The sequence below is a fragment of the Equus przewalskii genome, chromosome 22, assembly GCF_037783145.1.
Source record: "Equus przewalskii isolate Varuska chromosome 22, EquPr2, whole genome shotgun sequence".
Lineage (NCBI taxonomy): Eukaryota > Metazoa > Chordata > Mammalia > Perissodactyla > Equidae > Equus > Equus przewalskii.
Window position 1 is genome coordinate 18667639 of NC_091852.1, and position 22358 is coordinate 18689996.

Below are 22358 nucleotides of genomic sequence, written 5' to 3' on the forward strand. Positions count from 1 at the left end.
AATTTAGTTCCATTTGTGGCCTTATCGTGCAAGGCTCAGGGTCCCTTAGGCTTGAAAGAGAGAGAGACTGGAAGCAAGGATGATCCATGATTGTCGATCAATGGTCCAAAGATTGCTTTATCATTTGGCCTTTTTCTAGCATATTCACATGAGGTTAAGGAAAGGAGATCAAAAAGAACATGCACATGGTCTTAAATAACGAACAATCCTTAGATGAAGAATACTAGGCTGTTATTTCACCATCTTCTAGTACATCAGTGATGATACAGAGAGATTGTACATCATCTATGACCACATAGCAAAGGAAGCAAATTTATCATAAGCAATACCAGGCAATGGGCGGGACATTGATTTTAATTGCTCTTAATTTACACTGCAATCCAGACAAAACGCAAGACTATAGAGAAAGTAATGATTTTTTTACACCAGAAATCCTGAGAGCATGGTGTCCATGAGGACAGAGAACGGGGTTCGGCTTGAGCCATTCTCAAAAGCTAAAAGGAGACACTTTTCCCTCTTCCCAAATAGCTGTCTATATGTACTCTCCTGCAGTGTCGGCCCGTGTTAAAATCTTGGACCTAGAGCAAGATTTGCAGTTACTGTGAGTGCAGGATTCCAAATATCGCTAAGAAAGGAGTTCAGTGCAGTATAGCTGAAGCAACCAGATTTTTTATAAGGTAAAATATTTGCTCTAGGTGTTTTGTGTACGCTATTTTTAGTCCATTAGTAATGGCTGATTTAAAAGTCAGCACCAGCCAAACTGGAATGAACCTTGGGAATAAAAATTACCCCTAAATGACATATCTGCTTGCTATGGACTAAATTGTGTCCACACACACGCGCACACACACACACACACGCACACACAAAATTCATGTGTTCAAGCCCTAACCTCCAGTGTGACTGTATTTGGAAATAGGGCTTTGTGGAGGTAACTAAGGTTAAATGAGGTCATAAAGGTGAGGCCCTAATCTCATAGGACTGTGGCGTTATGAGAAAAGGAGATCTCTCTCTCTCTCTCCACACACATACACTGAAGAGAGGCCACGTGAAGACAGCAAGAAGGTGGCCTGTGTGCAAGCCAGGAAGAGGGCTCTCACCAGCAACCGAAGTGGCCAACCCTTGAGCGGGGACTTCCAGCCTCCAGAGCTGTGAGAAATGCATTTCCGCTCTTTAAGCCACCCAGTCTATGGTATTTTCTGATGGCAGCCTGAGCAGACCAATACATTGCTACTTTTAAAATTGCCGCACAGACGCTACAGACAAAATCCATCACGTTTGATGATCTCAGGTTTCTAAATCTAGTATACAATCATACAATTCAGGAATCTTTGAGTTTAACAGAATTCCAAAAAATGTCTGGTCCTGGGATATCTTGCGTCATGTCACTGGTGATGTATGTCTGGGGTCCTGTGTTGAGGACTCTGGCTATGGTTGAGCTCAACGGGAAAAGACAGCTTAGCTCAATTAGGGCTGCTACCGCCACCTCTGGGATCCTGGAGTATGTTGCAGGGAGGGACAGGAGGGAGAGGATGTGGCATGCACCACAGATTGTCACTCCTGCTCAGGTCCAATATCCCATTTGGAGGCAAAAGACCCAGATTGACCTCTAAACTCTTCCACTAGCTAGTCTGGGCCAATAACATTGGAAAGCAAAAATAAGTCACCTAAAATATATGAGCCTGAGTTTATTCATCAGCAGTCAAGTCAGAATAGTAATTAATGATACCTGCTGGAGCTCTCAGAGAGGCCAGCTGACAAGATCAAACAAGATAATGTTTATGCAAAGGCTTTGTAAACCTAAAACACTACATAAATATCAGTTTAATTTAATTAATTAAAAGAAATAATAAATCATCTCATATAGATGGCTACTTATCTTTCACCCAAGTGTAACCTCTCCTGGCTGCCATCCACACCTGGGCATTTCAACATGATTAGGAAATAAAATCAGATGAAGAACCACTTTCAAGCATTGTGGGGTTTTTTTTAAGGGGAGAATATTTTGGAAAGTTTCCATTTATTAATTATATGCATTTACATATTCCCTCTTATCTCCCAAGCGTTTGCAGCAGCATACAAACCGTATAAAAGTACATACAATAATTAAAAATAGAAGCAAAGGGAAAGGGCACAAAACTGTCAGACAAGATGGAAATTTTGGATCTGAGCTTCCTGGCAACCAAGGAAAAAACAAAACAACACAGTTATATAATTTTCATTTTCAGGAAGGAAAAATAGTTTTACTTAAGAATTGTAATCAAAAGAGACTTCATCGTGCTGAAGATTGCCAATGTGTTTCCATCAAGTCTTCCATTTGCCCCTGTAAATGTGGACCCAGCAGACAAAGACTCTCAAGAGAACTCTAAATATGAGAGTCAGCGTTCCTGAGAGTGAGGATGTACCGTGACTCTGACACGACATCAATTCCAGAAGCTTAGGGCTGTGCTCATGAGGCAGCATGTAGCCCTGTTAAGAACGTGGAACTGAGAATCTAAACCTGCTTTGTCTCCCCATCTGTTGGCTGTGTGGCCATGGACAAATATTTTAATTCTCTGAGTCCTGGTTCTTTCTCCTATGAGAAGGAATAATGATATCTACTTTGGAGAACAGGGATAAGGAAAAAACACAACCTATTTGGCAGACACTTCATCTGTAGAGAACTAATATCATGTTTGTTATTATGTACCCTCACGTTTTACTGTCTGTGAACATATCTAACACAGGAATGCCCAGAGTGTATTCAGCGCATGCTCATCTCACACGTTCCCTCCTGGAGACTTAACATGTCCACGGGCTTAGTGCAGGCCTGAGAAGTCCTGCAAATAAAATGCTCTGTTTAGTTTGTTTTAACTCAGTATTTCTATGCTCACTTACTACAGACTCCAATTTTTGGCATGAGCTCTATTCCATGATCCACCCTTTGGGAACATTAAACTAATGCAATGTTCTCAGTTGGGGGTGATTTTGCCCCCCAGGGGACACATGGTAATATCTGAACACATTACTGGTTGTCACAGCCGGGGTAGGGCAGGAGTCTGGATGCTTCTGTCATTTAGTGGGTAGAGGCCGGGGATGGGGCTCAACATCCTACAATCCACAGGACAGCCTCCTACTCCACAACAAGGAAGTGCCTGACTCAAAATGCCAATAATGCCAAGGTTAAGAAACCCTAAACTAACCCCTTCTTAAAATATTTGTATTTCCAACCTGCATACTGTTACAGGGTTAACAGGCCCAGAGATATATTATCTTCTGTGAGCCATAATATCTTTTTCTCTCTCCAATCCTATTAGTTGACCTAATTTGTATATCTACAGTTTTCCAGGACTTCACGAACAATCCATGGGGCCCAGCCCTCAGCTTTGCCACTCTGATTAAATCTCCTATCAGGGATGTGCATTCTAGGCCACCGTCATAATCACACAGCTGTACTGCGTGTCAGCACCGTCCCCACCAACTTCCCTGCTCCTCTCAGGACTGCCCATCCCTGAATCTTCTCCGAAACAGTAAGTCCTTCTTGAAGTGCAGTGGCCAGATCCACATCCAAAATGCCAGACACCAGGGACCCTTGCTGTGAGCTGGATGCCCCCTAAAAGAGGCCACCAATACAAATCCCAGGCCACAATCAAGAGGCAGAAAATGTCACCTCATAATTATGGTTTGGGGAAAGTTTTTCTACACATAATGCATACAAATGTCAGCTACAATGTGCCCAAAATACAACTTTCTCTCCTTTTCTGTGATTAAACTTAAGTTCCCTTTTCAGCTCCCATTTTGCTCAATTGCAAAATTAAATCTTGGTAAATTCAGAATCCCTGTAGATTCTTATCCTCAAGGCTCCCAAGATGTCAGGGGAAAGGGTCACGGGGTCCCCCGTGTCATCATCTACCATGCTGGTATCCCGGAGGGGTCCCCACCCTCACTGTCCTCTGCCATGTTGTTCTGGTCCCTCCTCATGTCCACCGTCTTCCTATGCCTCATCCATGCCACTCGCAGAAGCACGGGATCCTGTCTGCCGTTCTCACACTACCCTGGGTTTCAAGAAACTCAGAGAGTTTGTCTGAGCGCCTTCATATTCCACACCATGCTGGGCACTTTCTTGGGCTTACCCCAGGAAAGAGAGGCACACATCCCTTCTGGTCTCAGTTTCCCAATCTGACCTGGGGCACCATCGTTCCTCACCCAGCCTTGGCGCAGGGACATGCAGGGCTCAGGAATCCTTCCCAAAGGCCCACTTCTCCCCAGCGTTTCCCCTCCCCGCTCCGACTTCCTCTCTAGGATAGCTACGCCCCAACTTTGCCTGTTTTCATTCTTTTTCCTACTCATCATACATCCTCTATGCCCTGAGTTCCCTTAGGAGCCGTGCTTTTGAAACTCCAAAACTTAAGCTTTTGAACCTCAAAAGCTTTTCTTTTTGCCTCGAATTTCCATCTCTACCGGAGTTTCAACAGTCTGTTTAGAGTCTCAGTTTTCTCTCTGCATTTTTGCCAAGTCATTCATTCACCGAGAGAATAAAAGCAGAGTATCTTTAGCCTGAATTCAGGGAAGGGCTAGGGGTACAAGAAAATGAGGACAAACACTTTGTTAAATCTCAAAATAGAATTATCCCACAATCATGAGCCCCCTGCCACTTGTGGATCCACTTCAGTGGCCCGTCCACGGCTTCTTGTAGCCAATCTTGCCAGGGTTTACAGCTTCACTCCCTGGAAGAGCTGGGTGTAGGAATAACAGACTTCAACTCACTTGCCAAATTCAATTGAATGGTGGTGGCCGCCTGGAGCAGTGTTGAAAAGGTTTTTTGAGGCCTCAGCTGGGCTTTTTGAGCAAAAGTGGATTAGTCACACCTGCCATGGGTGAGGGAGGAGAGATGTGATAGCATACGTGCCTAGAACCAGCATCGCCAGCTTATTGTTATCTGCAAACTTGGAGAGTCATCTAGAACCTCCCTTTTCTAGATCATAGAAGTAAATACTGTTAGAGGGCTTGATGGAAAGCCTGTGAAAAGTGGGAACCCCAAGAATAAAGGATACTTGGCTAAAAAGTAGGATCATCCCAGGACCAACACTCCAAGCGGCACCCCCCCCCCCCCCCGGAGCCGGGAATGGGACATGGGCAGGTCATAGGGTCCCCAGCATACTGTCCCTCTCTTCTCCCCAGCTCTCACGTCTGCCCCCAGGGAAGGGTGGCAGAGCTTATGGGGTTCTACTCCCTGGAGTAAGCACAGAAACTCTGCAGAAATTAACTATTTATTCCCTGGTCAATGGGAGCCACTGATGGTTTTTGAGTGGAGAAATGACAAGATAAGAGATGGCCTTGAGCAAAATGGATCCAGCAGCCACACATAGAATGCACTGGAGGGGACATTTGAGGCAAGGAGCTTCTTGGAGAGCTGCTTCAGTAGCCCCGGAGAGAAGTCTTCCTGAATGGGAATGAGGGCAGAGATAATACAGAGAGAAGCGAAAAGGACAGCGGGCCACCCTTACCTGAATGCCAGCCAAGTGGCAGGCCCTACCACAGCCTGAGGGTCACGGACTTTCTTGACAATATCTGGTGCCTGCAGCCTCTGCCTTCACTTTTAGTGGGGCAAGGGATTTGTAAAAGTCAGAGTGCCTAGAAACAGAATGCTGCCAGCCTGGCCTGATTCAGGGGGCCCTAAAAGGAAAAGGAATACACGCAGCCCCTGCAGGGTCTGGGGCAGCAGGCACTGGGCATGCCCACTTCCAGGTGTCTGCATGGCTGAGGGAAACTTCTGGTCTCAGGGTGGCTCTAGGCCATCCTGAGAAAGGTCAGGCTGCCCTGGGGATGTGGCCATAGCTCTGTCCCTCCGGGCATTTCTCCAGCGCTCCGAATAATTCCTCCAAGGCACGAGTCAGCCCCTCCCACTGAAAGAGACTCAACTAGAAAGACAAAAACAAAGCCAGCACGGCAGAGAGGAGACTGCCAGGGAGGAACACACTCTGGGCTGGGGCTGCTTCTGACCCATGAAGGCAGGCAGCTTGAGGATAACTCGCAGGCAGATGGTAGGTCCTGGTGCGGGAGCAGAGAAAGGATGGAATAGTGAGAGCCACTCAGCAGGGTTTCCTCCCTTCGGAAGATGAGAGCAATCCTGTTCTTCTCACTTAAGATTTGGGGGTCTCTAAATCTAATTCCCCTCCCCCTCCCCATCTCCCCCACATTGACTTGCCTTTTTTCTCTCTGTTTCTGTCTCATCTATCCTCCCCAATCTGCCTTTCTTGCTCCCTCCCTCCTCTCCCTTTTTCTCACCCCTCTACCTAAACCTGATCACAACAGAATGTACTTTCGGGTCTACGCGAAAGAACCCCAAGCAGAAAATTTATGAGCCCCAATCCCAATGTGACCAGGGAGGTGTCCCTGGAAGATGGCTGAGCTAGGCAGAGTCACCTCCTTCACACATTCCTAACACCCCACTCACCAATCAGGAGAAGATTTGGGTTCTGTGGCCTTGGCTAATCCCCTTCAGCGTAGCTCTGCCAGTTTCCCTTCCTGAGGTCACAGGGGTGAGGGGACGGGCGGGTCAGCCTCCACGCAGGCTGCAGTGTTCATTCAGCAACTCAGGCTGCCCTGGCACAGAAGGACACCTGTGAGGGGGTCACTAGCCACACAAGGCAGCAGGAGAGGTGCCTGAGGGCACAGCCCAGGCTGCAGAGCACAGAGAGGCTGGGTGCCCAGGAAAGCTGAGAGACGATGGGAAAGAGCTGCACAGGCCAGAGAAGAGAAAGCACACCCCAGGTGGGAAGGGAAGAGTGAAGGACTCCAACCCAAACGGAACAAGGCCATTGTGGGGGCAGCGAGTGAGCAGGCCAGCCTGAAAGGAACAGAGACTTCGTGCTGGGGACGCTAAGAGAGAAAGCTCGAAAGCCAAGTTGGACCCATTGGTAGAGGGCCTTGAATGCCAAGTCAAGAGTTTGGAATTTATCCATTCATAACAGAGAGACGTGGGAAGTTGTTGAGTGAGGGAGGAACATTAATCAAAAAGGTGTGTAAGATATCAAATAGGACCTTTCTTGTTGCTGCAGATTTGGCCCTCAGGCCCAAAGCTGAAAACACAGCAGCTAAATAACACAGATTGTAAAGAACACGGCGGGGGCGGGGGAGAGGGGGGGAATGGGGCCAGAGGCCACACTTCCCCATGTCTTGGAACCCCTTGTGGCACACTTCCCCATGTCTTGGAACCCCTTGTGGTTCCACTATCATCACTCTGACCTCAAGCACTGGAAGGACTTCTGCTGGGGCGGGTGGGAATCGGGAGAGATTGGGGGGGTACAGTGGCTTCTCCTCCTCCGTGCACAGGGACGAGCCTTCTTCCCCTTCCCACCCCCCACCCCCCACCGGTGTGAGGGAGGGATTCCCACAGAGAGTCACCTACAGAGACTGAGGCCTTGAAAGAAGGAGAGGCGGGCAGTCCATTCCCTGCTTAGGCGGCAGGGTGCTACTCTCCCTCTGAGCCAGAAAAAGGAAATCAGAGTGACAGCAGGTGGTGAAAGCAGGCATCTGTGGGGCACCTGCACCGCCACCATTTGGTACACAACATTCTGTGAGCTGCTCATGGGTCATGCGGACACCTCGAAAAGCAGCTGTGCTTAAAGACACAGAAGGCCGCATATTGTGTGGTTCCATTTATATGAAATACCCAGAATAGGCAAATTCATAGTCAGAAAGCAGATTTGTGGTTGTCAGCGGCTGGAAGGAGGAGGGAAATAGGGAGTAACTACTTGATGGATATGCGGCTTCCTTTTTGGGTGATAAAAATGTTCTGGAACCAGATAGTAGTGATGGTACAACACTGTGAATATAATAAATACCACCAAATTATATACTTCAAAATGATTGAATTCGTAAATTTCACATTAAGTGTATTTGACTGCAACAATTTTCTTGAAGAAATAGCAGCTGGGCTTCAGCTGTCTTGTCAGTCATCCTCCCAGGGGCTGCCTGCGAGGAGCCAAGATTCAGAAGCAAGAAGTCATAAAGTGTACACTTCCAGTATGTGAGGCCGGTGGGACAGTGGTCTTCAGAGTGGGGTCTGATCTCCCTTGCCAGAGAACTAGACCATGCTGAATCTTCTGAGGGACTCATGCATGTGGTCATCACAGTTTCCAAATCATCTGATCACCCCAGTCATCAGTACTGTTCCCAAATATTTCAGAGTACCGGCTCCGCGCACATGGTAAGATGGTACTTCCTGGCCCATTTCCGGTTGGGTGGGGTCACGTGACTAGTTCTAGCCAATGAAATGCAAGTATAAGTCACTGCTGGCTGCACCATTTCAGTCCTGACGCAAGATCTTCTGCAAGCTCCTGTCGCCCGGTAGAGTCTGACAATGTTGGAGTTAGGGGTTGTGTCATCAGCCTGAGTCCCTGAGTGATCTGGTGAACAGAGCTGCTGATGTGCCGTGGACATGTAGCACGAAAGAAAAGGAAGCCTTTACTGATCGAAGTTATTTAAATTTGGGGGTGGTTTGTTATCATATCATAACCTAGCCCATCCTGGAAGCTCAGCATTTGGACTCTTGCCCCACAGACAGCCTCGGTGGCCCCTTAGTGTTGGCCAGAGACACTAGCAGACAAGAAGACAAAACTCTCTCAGAAGCTAGTTATGAAAAGAGAGATTTGTCCCTTTCCCTTTTCCTCTTCCTCCCTCCAACACACAGGAGCTGCCGGGCTCGGGGATCAGGAAGTGAAAGAGTGCACCATGCCTTCCTCCCCAGGTCCCTGTCCTTGAGGGGAGGAGAAGAGATGAGAATTAAATCAGAGGTGAGATTAAAATTCTAACTTGACTGGACTAAGTTGTAATAAATTGGAATGACCAGGATGCAATGAGAGCTCCCGAAGTGATAGGAAAGGGAGAGGCTACAGAACTTCACAGAAAGCAGTGATCGGGGCCCCGGGACCAGTCAGGGTCCCAGCAGGAAGCAGATGGCACCCTCAAATGCAGGTCCTTTAGGAGAGTTTAATAGGACAGGGCAGTTTTCAAAGTGGTGGGCAGGGTAAGGCCAGCAGCAGTAGAGAGCTGCTATCAATCCGAGCTCTGAAAGGGAGCAAGTAGCTGTAGTGGTAGGGAGGGCCGCCTGACCACCTGACAGGGGCTGTGGTCTCTGCAAGGGAAACACAGCCACTGCCGATCCTCTGCCCTTCTGGGAGGCAGCCTAGGAGATAAATACCTCAACCTCATCTTCCTCCTGCCTCTGGTTTCCTACCAGTACTTCCTAAGTGGCTGAACCCAACAGGAAGCTAGGGGCAAAGGAGCCCTTCGATACTTCCATGGAGGTCCATCTCCCAGGGCTCAGAGTGATGGAGAAGGATGGAGGATTAATCAAGAGGGACAAATGGAGGGTATCCAGAAGCTCCCTCTCCTGAGTGAGACTGCTCCATAAATTGGTTCTAGGTGTTTGAAGAAGATTATTTTTTTGTGGGTGATATTCCAGATGGGGCAGGATGAAGGGGAAATAAGCGGACCACTTAAGAAACAACTGTGGTAGTTCTTGTCAGAGAATGAGTAGAAAGATAGAAAGAAAGGAGGATGGAATTATATCTAGGAGACTAAAGGAGAGAGGAAGGTAAAGAGGAGGAAGTAACCTGGGCGCAAGTGGCTAAGGAGAAGAAAGCCTAGGAGTTTTCCTGAGTGTCCCTGGTGACCATCCAGGAGATTCTTCTAGAAGAGAAGTGAGGATGAAGGCTGCATCAGTTAGCATCCCAGCAGGAAATAGATGGACACTCAAAAGAATTTAATGAACAGACTAGATAAGGTGTGGACAGGATTAAGGCAGCGAGAAACACCTGGAGATGATGAGGCACCCGGTGACTGACGGTCACAGGAAGCTGTTTCCATCCCTCTCCCTGAAGGGGCAAGAGAGGGAGTAATGACACTGGAGACATAGAGGAACCCCTTCCACCAGGAGCTGGGTGAGGCTGAGGCTGCGATGGAGGGTGAGACGTAGCCAACATCTCATCTCACAGCCCTTGCATCTTCCAGTCTCCTGCTGTGCCTCCCATTGGGTGAACCTACCAGAAACCTGAGGGCAAGGGAGCCCAGGAGGGGCAGAGAAGGGCAGAGAATGGATCTGTGGGGAGAGAGGGACAGATGGAGAAATCCCTAACTTGGAGGAAGGAGGAAGTAGATGAGCAAGGAGACAGGGAGGAAATGGCAGCTAAGGCGGCAGGCTATTTTCTGGGTAAAGAAGAAGAGGGAAGAGGTAAGAACAGCAGTGTCAAGCAGAGGTGCTTTCTAGGAAAAAGAGATCTGAGCATGCTTTAAACTGAGACCCAGCTCCCCTAAACCACACCACTGGCATCATGGAGACCAGTTAATCCTGCCTCACATCGTGTAGAAAAGTCACTGTCATTTCAGGTGCCCCGGAAGATACCAAGGATGAAGTGAAAGGGGCAACATGGTCACAGCTCAACAACATTGCACACACCTATTGGCTCTAACTATCCATCTGTTGCACGAGAAGGATAATCTATTAAGAATAGGAAGGCTTCCAGGCTCAGCAACACGAAGCTACTGCATTGAATCCCTGGCTTTCTGGAGGCTGGCTGGATCGTGTTCAAATAATTTCTTTCCAGATTTGCTGTTGCCAGGAGAACAGCAAATAGTGGTGGTCCATCTAGGTGAAGCTACCTGTGCTTTTCATCCCTTCTTCCTGGGCATTTCAGAGAACTCAGCCTCTGATTTTCCAGGAACAGCCAACTGTGGTCAACTGACATGCTGCATTCATTGTAAAGGGTTAGCTGCCCTCTGCTGCTTCGCTCCTCAGGATGAGTAAAAAGGAAGGATTCTCTTCCTTGCAGTTGGAACAGTACGCGGTGAGCATCTGAAAAGCCAGCAGAACCTGGATCGCTAATGGGTAGTTAACTAAAAGAGACAGCACAGGCTGCTGCCTTCAGGATGAAGGGAAAATGCTCAGAAAGGGGGAAAGTGATAAATGGTCTTAAAGGGTTAGATGAATTTTGACAGAAAAATGAGGAGTCAGGCTTCCAGAGTTCAACCTGCTCAATGGTTCATCACCAAAGTCAGGGCCACTGAGTACAGCTGTGCGGGTTGTGCACTGCACAGAACAACCCCTCACCCCTGCCTGCCCACCCCCACTGCTAAAGGGGCAGTGACAGTTGAAATCCAGCATCCTTTCCACTCACCAAGCCATGCAACCTAGCATGTAGGAGTGTCTACACAGAGGAAGGGGTGACTGTTTCTTTGCACGAAGATGCTATTCTCTTGCCAAGCCATGTTCCCTGGGAACTGCACCACCCAAAGGTGGAGGGGGGAGTCTATTTCTGATTCTCACAGAGATGCTATATATGCTTACAGCAACCCTTGCCAAATTCTTTCTAGTTGCTAATGATGCATTTACTCTTCGTGTCTGGCCTGAAAGAGCTTTGCATCATAATCAGAGCATGAGTGGGAGAAATTCAGAAAAGACAATAATAGTAACAAAACAACAACAATCCCTCATTTTGGTTTAGCCCTTAATATTTTAAAACATACTTTCCTATGCAGGATCTCATTCAAGCCTCAGAACAACACCGGGATCCAATTAAATAAAAGTCTTCTGTCCCATTAACAATTATGGAGCTGAGACTGAGAGAGCCAGGACTGAAATCTCAGCTTTCTGATTTCAAATTCTCTGCTCTTTGCACAATATAAACCAAAAAAATCTACACATTTAGAAAAGCTTCTAGGTATCCAGTTGGACAGCCGGGACATATTCGCCGGTCTCCTGGGTAACAACAGTGATTTTCCTCTGGGGATCTGCTGCCATTCTCAGTCGACATCCTTCAGTTCAGGGCGAGACACGCACCTCAGGCCTCCTGGCCATTCGGAGCACTGCCATCGTGATTGGTTCAGGAATGGGCTTGTGACCCAATCAGAGCTGATGAGAGGCAAGAAGAGATTTGCATAGGGGTTCTGGTGCAAGATGGTGAATTAGGAAGATACTGAACTCACCTCCTCCCACAGACACACCAAATGCGGGTATATATGGAACAATTTCCTCTGGAAAAAACCTAAAAACTGGCAGAGTGACCCCTTCACATCAGGCTAAGAGGGGAGAAGCGACATCAAAGCATATAGGACAAAGCCAAGACACAATCTCGCCATAAACCTGACACCTGCACAGCGACCCACAATCAGGAGGGAGCTCAAAACCCAGAGCTTCAGCTTGAGGAGTGAAGGGTTGTACCCAACATCAGATACCACATCTTTTAAGACATTTGCATCACCTGAGACAGGAGAGAGGCCCACCTCTTTCCCATTGGTCTTGAGCAGGGTAGAAAGTGTCTGGAGTTGTCGGCTGCCATCTTGCCCTCCTGTGAAATGTGAGAATAAATAAAGCCAATGTGGTTAATAGGACAGCTAAGAAGTGACTAGAGGCAGGATCCTAATGACATCATTTGAGCCTGTAGATTGGGTCACACACCCAAGTACTTTTTATTTACTTAAACCAATATATTCCTTTTATTATTTAGGCATGTTGCATTGCATCATCTGTCACTTGTAACTAAAATATCTTGGCTAGTTCAGGTAGTTTCCTTCTCTTCTGTCTCATTAGCCCTACACGAATACAGGCAATGCAATTCACAGCACTGGGGACCAGCACAAGATTCAATCGCCAGAGACTGACCCACGGAAATTCCCTCAGTGCCATCTATGGCTACTCAGCAGCCTAGAAAAGTTGGAAATGTTCCCTTTGCCCTGATGCCAGGGGTATAGCCTAGCCTGCTGGCAATTGTGAGGCAATTGTATGGTATAATGAGAAGTACATTTCACTTAGTGGAGATGGAGCTGTGTTCTAATTGGGCCTGGACACCTGCATCAGATAGACCCCTAAGCATGAAAGGATGGCTCCCAATGGTGATAGAGGCTACATGCAGGAAAGAGAAAGAGTCTTCTCCCCCAAGCATGGGACACAAGTCCCCTCCTTCAGTAGGGACTGGGCCACCATAGGTCATATACTCACTATTGGCTTAATAGCAGTTGCCAGGAGAATGCCATGCATTAATTGGCTTGGATTAACCAGGATCTACCCTGGAGCTGGAAATGGTGTCACATTGGGTATCCCTGAGTCACACTGGAGAAGGATAGATCCCAAAACTGGAATTATGTTGAGAGGAATAAACTAGGGCCTAGATGTTGGGTAAGATCAAGAATGTCATTATAGCAACTACTTGACCTTGTGACGCCGGACATTTCCCTCTAACTCTTTGAGTCTCAGTGTCCTCATTTGCAAATTGAAGAGGACAGAATCGAGGATATCAACACTCCCTTTCTAATCTAACTTGCTATGATTCTATTCAACTCCCAACACAAAACGGGAAACCCATGTAGATAGTACGGGGAGGAAGGGGAAATGGATGATGGTGATAATTGCTCATGTTCATTGATTTCAAAGTTACTTCACCTTAGGGGAGAGGTCTTCTTAAGACACAGATATGTCCCACTTTAAGAAAACCCAAACTGAGCCAGCCCTGATGGCCTAGTGGTTAAATTTCAGCTCACTCCACTTTGGCAGCCTGAGTTCAGTTCCCAGATGTGCAACCACACCACCCGTCTGTCAGTAGCCATGCTGTGGCAGTGGCTCACATAGAAGAAGTAGAAGGACCTATAACCAGAAGATACAAGTATGTACTGGGGCTTTAGGGAGAGAGAAAAAAAGAGAGAGGAAGATTGGCAACAGGTGTTAGCTCAGACTGAATCTTTCCCAGCCAAGAAAAAAAACAAAAACAAAAAAAAGGAGATAAGTTGAGATTAAACACCATTAAAAAAAAAAGAGGAAGACGGAAAACCCAAACTCAGATCCACAAAACATATATACTTAGGTGGGACTACACATTCTACATTTACTTCACAAAAGGATTTGCAATAGTTCTCTTCTCTGTTTTCTATTTATTTCTAGATATTGAGATGCTAAGATGTCTTAAATTTGAAGAAATTGCTTTTGCAATCTTTTGGTGTTTCTTGGTTTTTTGTTTGAAGAATTCTGCAGTTTCTCCACACTTGAAAGGGCATTACATGCCGTCTTGTAGAATGAGGACGGGAAGGAACTAAGGAGACTTTCAAAGAAAGTGTGGAGAAAACGTTTAGCATGGTGCAGCCCAGTTCAGCATAAACTGGTTTAGCATCCTGTATGTTTTAGTAGCTTCCCTTATCCTTCCTGGTCTCTGTTGAGGACATTTATGTCCAAACAACAGCTTTCTCCTTTCCCTGTGATATTTCTTCTTTTTTGGAACGCTCTAAAGAAACAAGAATGAGGGAGCAGCAAAGCAGGAATATCCACTGGTTCCACAGCCAAAATTTCATCCAAAAATCCAGCAGCTTCTCAAAGCATGAGGACAAATCAGCCTTACTCAAATCTAACTCTCAGCACCTCCTTCTCCTATGACGAAATTCCGCTCTCCTCTTGGTTCCCTCTTACGTCTGACCTTGAGTACTCTCTACCTTGTCCCTCTCTTAATACCACTCGCTGGGCATAAGCAGGACCATTGTGCACCAGGAACTCTGTCAACACCTGTATTCATCCAGGACACTCCTTTCTTCCCTTCTGCCTCTTCGCCCACCCCACAGACCCTGACCCCGGCCCAGCCCGCTTGGCTCAGAGGTAGCTAGACTGCTCAAAACCACATAGTATAGCAGGCAAGGTTCTTTTCAGCTCAGAACTCCTTCCCAAGCCATCTTCCCCACCTGGCATGCCAACTCCTTAAAGCTTAGGAAACTCCCAAAGAACAAACTAACAAGTTGTCTACTGCCTCTGAGCATAGAGAACTCTTCTTCCTCTAGCAAAGCAACCTAAGAGGAGAGAGTCAATCTGTATGACAATGAGAATAAAAGTAAGTTGCTGAAATGGAATGATTTACTAAAACAAACAAACAAAAAATCTGATTTTAAACAGGTTCCCATCCCTTCACAGTTTTAGAGTTCATAAAACAATGATCCATGGGTTTAGTTCCCAAATGTGCTTTTTGGCACTCAGTGTTTTTAAAATTGAGAAATTCTGCATAAAAATTCTAACGTGTGTCTTCTCCTAAAAAAAAAGTTCTGGGGGCCCTCCCGGTGGCCCAGTGGTTAAGTTCACACGCTCTATTTTGGCGCCCCAGGGTTTTGCCAGTTCAGATCCTGGGCACGGACCTAGCACTGCTCATCAAGCCATGCTGAGGCAGCATCCCACATGCCACAACTAGAAGGACCGACAACTAAAAATATACAACTATGTACTGGGAGGCTTTGGGGAGAAGAAGGAAAAATGAAAAATAAAAAAACAAATAAAAATAAAATCTTTAAAAGAAAAAGTTCTGGCAACATTAGGTGCAGACTTATTTGGCAACAGTCAGCCAGAGCTGGGCCAGTGTCCTCCCTTGAGACAGGACACCTGCCTCACCCCACACCTACAGCTCTTTGTTGTCCTGTATCCTGCTACCTCCTCCAGCACTTACCTGCCTGACCCCACCCGGACTACCCCTCCCACCCGCCTCGGGGCGTGTGAGGCTGCAAATCCTGGTTCACAAAGCACTGGCCACCCCCCACCCCCACCCCCCACCCCCAACTACCGCTTAGTCTCATTTAGGCTCCACAACAATCCTTTGGAACAGGCAAGGTGAAGACTTTTACTCTCCTCGATTACAATCAAAACACAAACAAAAGATTTTTCCAAATTTCTTTATTAGAAAGTCATATTCTGTGGTATATAAAAAGTAAATTCTGGGTAATGATAACCTTCATAAACAAAGGCTGGGTTTAGCCTTTTTTTTCTTCTGGCCCTCGTCAGATCACACAACTACAGCACATTATGAATATCTGGGAAAGCTTTTCAATCCTGATGCCGAGATGCACCCCAGACCACATAATTCAGACTCTCTAGGCCCCAGGCATCAACGATCTTTAAAATCTCCAGGAGATTACAGTGTGCCCCCGAGGGAGAGAACCACTGACCAGGAGAACCATTGCCTTGGAGTCGCCCTAAAACCAATGGCTACCCAACCTCAGGGAAGGAAGGGAGGTGAGTTAAATGTTTCCCATCTTGACAATAGGAAAATAAAACTGTTACTGGATCTTTAAAGTCTAATGATTCCTGGGATATTTGGGTGAGGGAAGGTGTTGTTCTGCCTCAAAAAGGATTCTGAGCTTTAATAGGAACTAGCTGAATGAAAAGTCCTGCTCCTCACAGGTTCTAATGAAATCATACTCTCTTGTAAGATCGCCCATTGCCCACCCATCTCGCATGCAGACGAGCGGCCGGTCTTACTTCTGAAAGCGCCTCTAACAGGAGCTGTTTATAGGACTCGTTAGCAGAAGGTCACTGACATTTTTCTAGTATGATTTACTACAGAGGGATTTAACTAAAAGAGGTCAGAAGGGGCACCCAAAATGTTCCAAATATTCACCAGCCAAAAGGGCTTAAGTAAGAGGGACACCTTCAGATGCAGAAGATCCAACTTGGGCCTGAGCCAAGGGTGTGTCCATGTGGCCTTAGCCCGAGACTAAACGCAGGCACAGGAAGCCAGCTGTGGCAGCCTAGGGACATTTAAGGTGAGGCAGTGATTTAGTTCAAGGCATAACCTGTCCTGTTAAAAGCATTTTGAAGTCTTCCCCAGCTTCTGACTTTTGGAACTGCAATATTGCAAGAATCAGAGGCTAAATGTTGGAGGAAAGGAAACTATTCCTACCAACACCACTACCACAGCTCAGGAATACTTGGTGGTTCTTTGACCCAGGAGTGGAGATGAGCACAGTCTTGGGAACCAAGAATTTGTTCTCTATCTGTTCGATCATATCTCTAAATAACATCAAGGCTGCAAACCATTATTAATCACTAAAATATTTATTAAGCAACCTCTGGCTTAGGTCTGTGCAAGACAACTAAAAAAATTTGATGTCTAATTCTAGTCGGTACTATTAATATATGCCAATTGATTGAAGGATTGATTGATTTATAGGAATTTATCAGAGAACAGATAAAATACATATGCAGTAGCCACCACCCTCCCATAGCCCTTATTAAAATGATTACTCTAAGTTTTCCTTTCTCTATTGTCACTTTGTCACCACCACTTACAGTTTATAAGCCCACTATAAGCTTATGGGACATTACCATCACTCTGGCTCAATATGAGGATCCTGTTTAATTTAGAGATATGCTTATCATATCAAATGATAGAGGAATAATTTTTATCATTTGCAGAGAGGCAAAACCAACTATTTGCACCACAGGACCCATAGGAGCGAGCACAGAAGCTCCAGGTATACACTGAGCAGTTGGAGGATGCCAGCTCCAGGCAAGGAGCTGTGGGAAAAGGCTGTGCTCCTCTGTCACCAGAGCTATGCGAAACTCGTTGACTCACTGTAATCTGATGCTCAACCCAACCTGAGCTGGGAATCAGTCGAGGCTAGTTAGGGTCGGGGAAGGAGTTTCAGGCCAGATGCCAGAGGACTGTTCTTTGATCTGTTATTCACTTGCAGAGGCTCATAGAGCATGGATGATGAAGGATGCACTGCAATATTTAGAACTCTTTTAGTTGCAGGTTACAGAATCTCAACAGAGAACGACCTAAGCAAATAGAGAATTTATTGACTTCAGGGATCTAAATGCTCAAAAGATGTTATCCAGAATCAGTTGCTTTCCAACCCTCAACTCTGATTTCCTTCATGTTGGCTTCATCTTCAGACAGGCCTTCTCCAGTGGAGGCAATAATAATTTCCAGAAGATCCTAGCTCACGTTCCACCGGCTTGGCATCCCCAGATAGTTCTAGCAAGAACCTAGGGCTGACTGCCATTGGCCTAGCCAGAATGATGTACCCATCTCTGAACCTATATCTGTGACCAGGGGAATGCAGATCTCTCACTGGCCAGGCCTCTGTCACACGCCCACTCCATTCAAGGTGGGGAGGTCAGCCCTGCTCATACAACATGAACTAGTACATCAGAGGATGACCCCTCAAAATTCAGGCGTTTTCTAGAAGGTGAACAGAAGCTGGGTGTTAAAAGCAATAGCCCTAGGGCCGACGCCGTGGCCAAGTAGTTAAGTTTGCACGCTCTGCTTTGGTGGCCCAGGGTTTCACCGGTTCAGATCCTGGACACAGACATGGCACCGCTCATCAGGCCATGCTGAGGGGGTGTCCCACATAACACAACCAGAAGGACCTACAACTAGAATACACAACTATGTACTGGAGGGATTTGGAGAGAAGAAGAAGAAGAAAAAAAAGAGGAAGATTAGCAACAGATGTTAGCTCAGCTGCCAATCTTTAAAAGAAAAAAAAAAAAAGAACAATAGCCCTCCACCACACTGTTCTGGCCCTGTTTGTGGATCCTGGAGTTATAACACCTCTTCTGCTTTCATTGTCATTGAACTTCCTGTGTCTGCAACTTAACAGGCAATTCAATAAATAGTTTCAAAATGAATGAATGAATCTGGTTGAGGGTATAAACATGAACCATTTAAATACTCTACAGTATTTGGTGATATTCCTAAAGGGATGATGCAAAAGCAGATTTGCAAAGATAAAGGAAGAGATCAGAGGAAGCTATCAGGGTAGAGGCAAGCCCTGAACTGGGTCTGAAGGATGAGTAGGTATAGAGAGGGGGTGGAGGATGGGTGCATTCCAGGCAGGGACACAACATGGGCGAAGGCGCTGAGATCAGACAAGCCCCATGCTTGCAGGGACAGACAGAAAACTTGCCAGGCTGAGCTTCATGTGGGGAAATAGTGGGACAGGAGTGGGGAAGGGAGGGTGGGGCCAACTGCGAGTCTGGAATGGCCATCTGAAGAGCAGACGGTGGGTGGGGCGGGAAGGGGGAGTTGGCGTTGAGGGAGAGAGGAAGAGTTCAGTTGGGGACAGGAAAAGTCAGATATGTCAGCAGGAAGCACGAACTAGGGGAGTGATGAGGACAGTGCTGCTTTGGAAAGATAAGCCTAGTGGACATGTGGAGGGTGGATGGATTGTCAGGGGTGAAGATGGAAGCAGAGGTGGTCCAGACGCTGTTGCCAGGTAATGGTGATGAGGAGCAGCACTGTACCCCTTCACACTGCCTGCTCCAACCCAGCCTCAAAAGCACATTCCTCAACCCACCCCACTGCCGCCTTACTTTTCCCTCTCCTTTCTCTTTTCCTGCCTCTACTTCCTGAACACGTCAGATATTTGGTTATATTCATGAAACTTTTAAATGCACCAAGGGTCCACTGGGAGAAGGAACAGAGCACCATGAGAAAAGACCAGTCCTTGCTAAGAGATACACAGGAACTGACAGGGATGGCAGGGGCCCAGCCAGACCCAGAAGATACAGCTTATTGTCACAATTCCGCAAGCCGACTGACTGAGTTTGAATCTCAGCTTCCCCATTTACTGGCTGTATGATCATGGGCAAGTTCTCTCTCTTGGCCTCAGCATTTCTCATCTGTAAAATGGAGGAAATAATTACACTTCCCTTACAGGCTTATTATGGAATTGTGTTAATAATGTATGTAAAGTGCCTGACTTAATAGGTATCATTGTTGTTATTATTATTATTATTTGCATTTGGGAGCAATATAACCAACCCTGCTGGTGGAACTCACCTAGACTTCCTCTCAACGCTAAAAATTCTTCTGTGCAAGAGAGGCCTTTGGAGCTGGAATTACGTTCTTCTCCATGGGTCCTCAGGCTGAGCTGAGACTCACAAGCTCTAGCCTCTCCTGGAAGATGCCAACCCCTAGACGGACAGCGGACTTGCAGAAACCACAGTCCCTTAATCCCGGCTCCTGCAAGCAGTCACACATTAGTGGTTGTGATATCAACATATGGGGCCCCAACCAGCATTTTTTTAATGAAATAGAATAAAATAGAAAATAGCATTAATTGCAGAAGGTACAGGTAGATATTGTTTCATCGAAGCCTTTTATTTTAGTTACGTAATTATATATGTATGTGTAAAATATATTTCTCACTGTGGGTCATGGTCAACCATCAAAAGAGTTTGGGAAACACTACCTTAAAGGACATGCAGGAGAAAACTACCTATTTCTTGAATTCTCAGACAGACACCAAACAGGTTGCATTCAGGTGAGTCATTGTTCTGTATTAAAGAAGAATCAGATGCTCAGATACGGGAACGGAGGACCAGATCTAACTAATGGCGCCTCATATTATTAGGAATTTATATTACTTCTCAGACACCCTTCTTCTGCTGTTCATTAACATAAGCACTTCCCAAGGTCTAACCTGGCCCTCTCTTCCTGCAGGTCTGTACATGACCTGTGTGGCTCTCTTCCTAGGGCTTTCTTTGGTTCCTCTATGTGGCTGAATCCTGAATTACTTCTTTAGCTCTTGGCTCCAGATGTGTAATTCCAAATGATGGCTGGAATTCTCTCCATAGATATCGCACGTATCCCTCAAGTCCAACCTGTCTGAAACTCAATACCTCATCTTCCCTTTATTAAAAGAATAAAAAGCTCTTCTTCCTGCGTTCCTTCTTTGGGCCCCTGTCTTAGTCCATTCAAGCTGCTGTCACAAAATATCATAGATTGAGTAGCTTACAAACAATAAAGATATATTTCTCACAGTTCTGGAGGCTGGAAGTCCAAGATCACGGCACCAGCATGGTTGGCTGAGGGCCCTCTTCTGGATCAAAGACTTCTCGTTGTATCTTCACATGGCAGAAGGGGCTAGGGATCTCTCTGGAGCCTCTCTTACAAGAAAGGCACTGGTCTCACCCATGGGAGCTCCACCTCATGACTTAAGCCCCTCCCAAAGGTCCTACCTCCTAATACCATTATCTTTGGAAGTTAGGATTTCTCTATATGAATTGGGAGGGGGACACGTTCAGACCAGAGCAATCTTCTCCCCATAACCCAGATGAGAAAACTCAGTTATCATCAAGTCTTCTTTCTCCCTCCAGCATCAGCAAGTTCTATCATTTCTACCTCCACAATGCCCTATCCGTCTAACCTACTTTTCCCTCCCACTCATGCTGTTGTAGATGATTTGTGAAGTCTTCTTACCAGACTCTCTCTTTCCAGTCTGTTGTCAGTCAGTTTCAGTTTCCACTCTCTGGCCTTTCTCACGGATCCTTCCTGTGGTCATCAGCTACCTTATAAAATCATAGGTTGAATCATGTCATTCATTTGTATATTCTGATTCTTAAAAACATGCAGTAATTCCCCAAGAACAACCAAATAAAATATAAATATGTAAGCATGGGATTTAAGGCCCAAGCCAGGAATGAAAAATGATTTTATCTCAAATGCCAACTCCAAATGATTAGTGGTGGCTTCTTGGGGAATTGTGTTGAGAAGGATTCTGAGGCTTCATACAAAATTAGCAAGAAAGGTTAAAACGGGCACAAGCGGGAGATGTGGACATCCTGATTTAGGCTCAATCTATTATTTTGCTTCTTCCCACATACTCTAGCATCAACTGCTCGGCCACAAGAACTACTCTTTATTACCCAAATATACTACACGCTTCTATTAACAAAGACCATCAATTTTCATGATTCCTTTTGCTGTCTAGACTGATCTTGCCTCAACTTCCACCTATTAGAATCCTCATCTTGTTCCTGTGACACTCTGCCTTCACAGTTTATTACTTGTAGCTCCGTTAAACATGTATCAACTTCCTTTATACAGTAAGTATTACATATGTATATACATACTATGTGTGTATATGGGCAGTATGTGTATGTATGTATATGTATGTGTGTGTGTATTTCTGCTTCTCCCACTGGACAACAAACTCTTTGAAGTCATTGAACACATTCTACTCATCTCCAAACTCCTAGATCCCATCCAGTAACTTAAACCTAGCAAGTATTCAAAGGAAGTTTATGGAATGAAGGAACTAATTAACCAATATTCTGATGGCACGTTGACTTAAAAAGAAAAAAGGCTGCAGGGAATCTTGAGAAACTAGAATCATCTCAGAAGTAAAGTTAGTCTTGTAGGAATCTCCCAGTTGCCAGCTATGAGCAAGAGCCACGAGGCAGCAGCCCCCAAACTATGAGGTAGGTGATGGAGCTGCAAATTCAAGAGGAGAATCTCTTTTGTCGGTACAGCGGGATAGCACTCAACTCGTATAAATGACTCTGCAAGTACACAAGACAAGCTTTATGCCCCTTTCACCAATCAAGTTTTAGAAAACATGACTTGTCCAATATGATAGACATACCCATGCTTAGGAGACTCAAATCCAGCGCTCACACTTCAGATTCCCAGCTCCGCTCCCACAAAGTTGTGCTCTTCCTGCTTCACTAGCGAGTTTTTGGTAAGTTTTCGTATAAAGAAAGGAATCCACTGCTATTAAAAATAACAAGAAGTCGGAAAACTGCTGCCTATCCAATAGGGGTCTTGCCTCAGATTCTCTAAGCAGCC

At 46.1% G+C, this 22358-nt stretch overlaps 1 long non-coding RNA gene across 2 annotated transcripts in view; it reads right to left on the minus strand.

Annotated features, from left to right (window-relative positions):
* Positions 1-1978: 1978 nt before the first annotated feature.
* The window catches only part of LOC103563677 (uncharacterized), a 67644-nt gene continuing 47264 nt past the window's right edge, over positions 1979-22358 (minus strand). Inside the window, exons 5-11 of one of the 2 annotated variants that reach the window (XR_011531697.1) lie at positions 22156-22283; positions 20991-21079; positions 19981-20065; positions 19569-19751; positions 12265-12329; positions 6437-6585; positions 1979-4847 (exon numbers count right to left, since the gene is read on the minus strand). This is a non-coding gene — a long non-coding RNA (uncharacterized lncRNA). Of the gene's footprint in view, positions 4848-6436; positions 6586-11472; positions 11894-12264; positions 12330-19568; positions 19752-19980; positions 20066-20990; positions 21080-22155; positions 22284-22358 lie in introns of those variants that run through there. The other variant, XR_011531698.1, reaches the window with a different exon arrangement.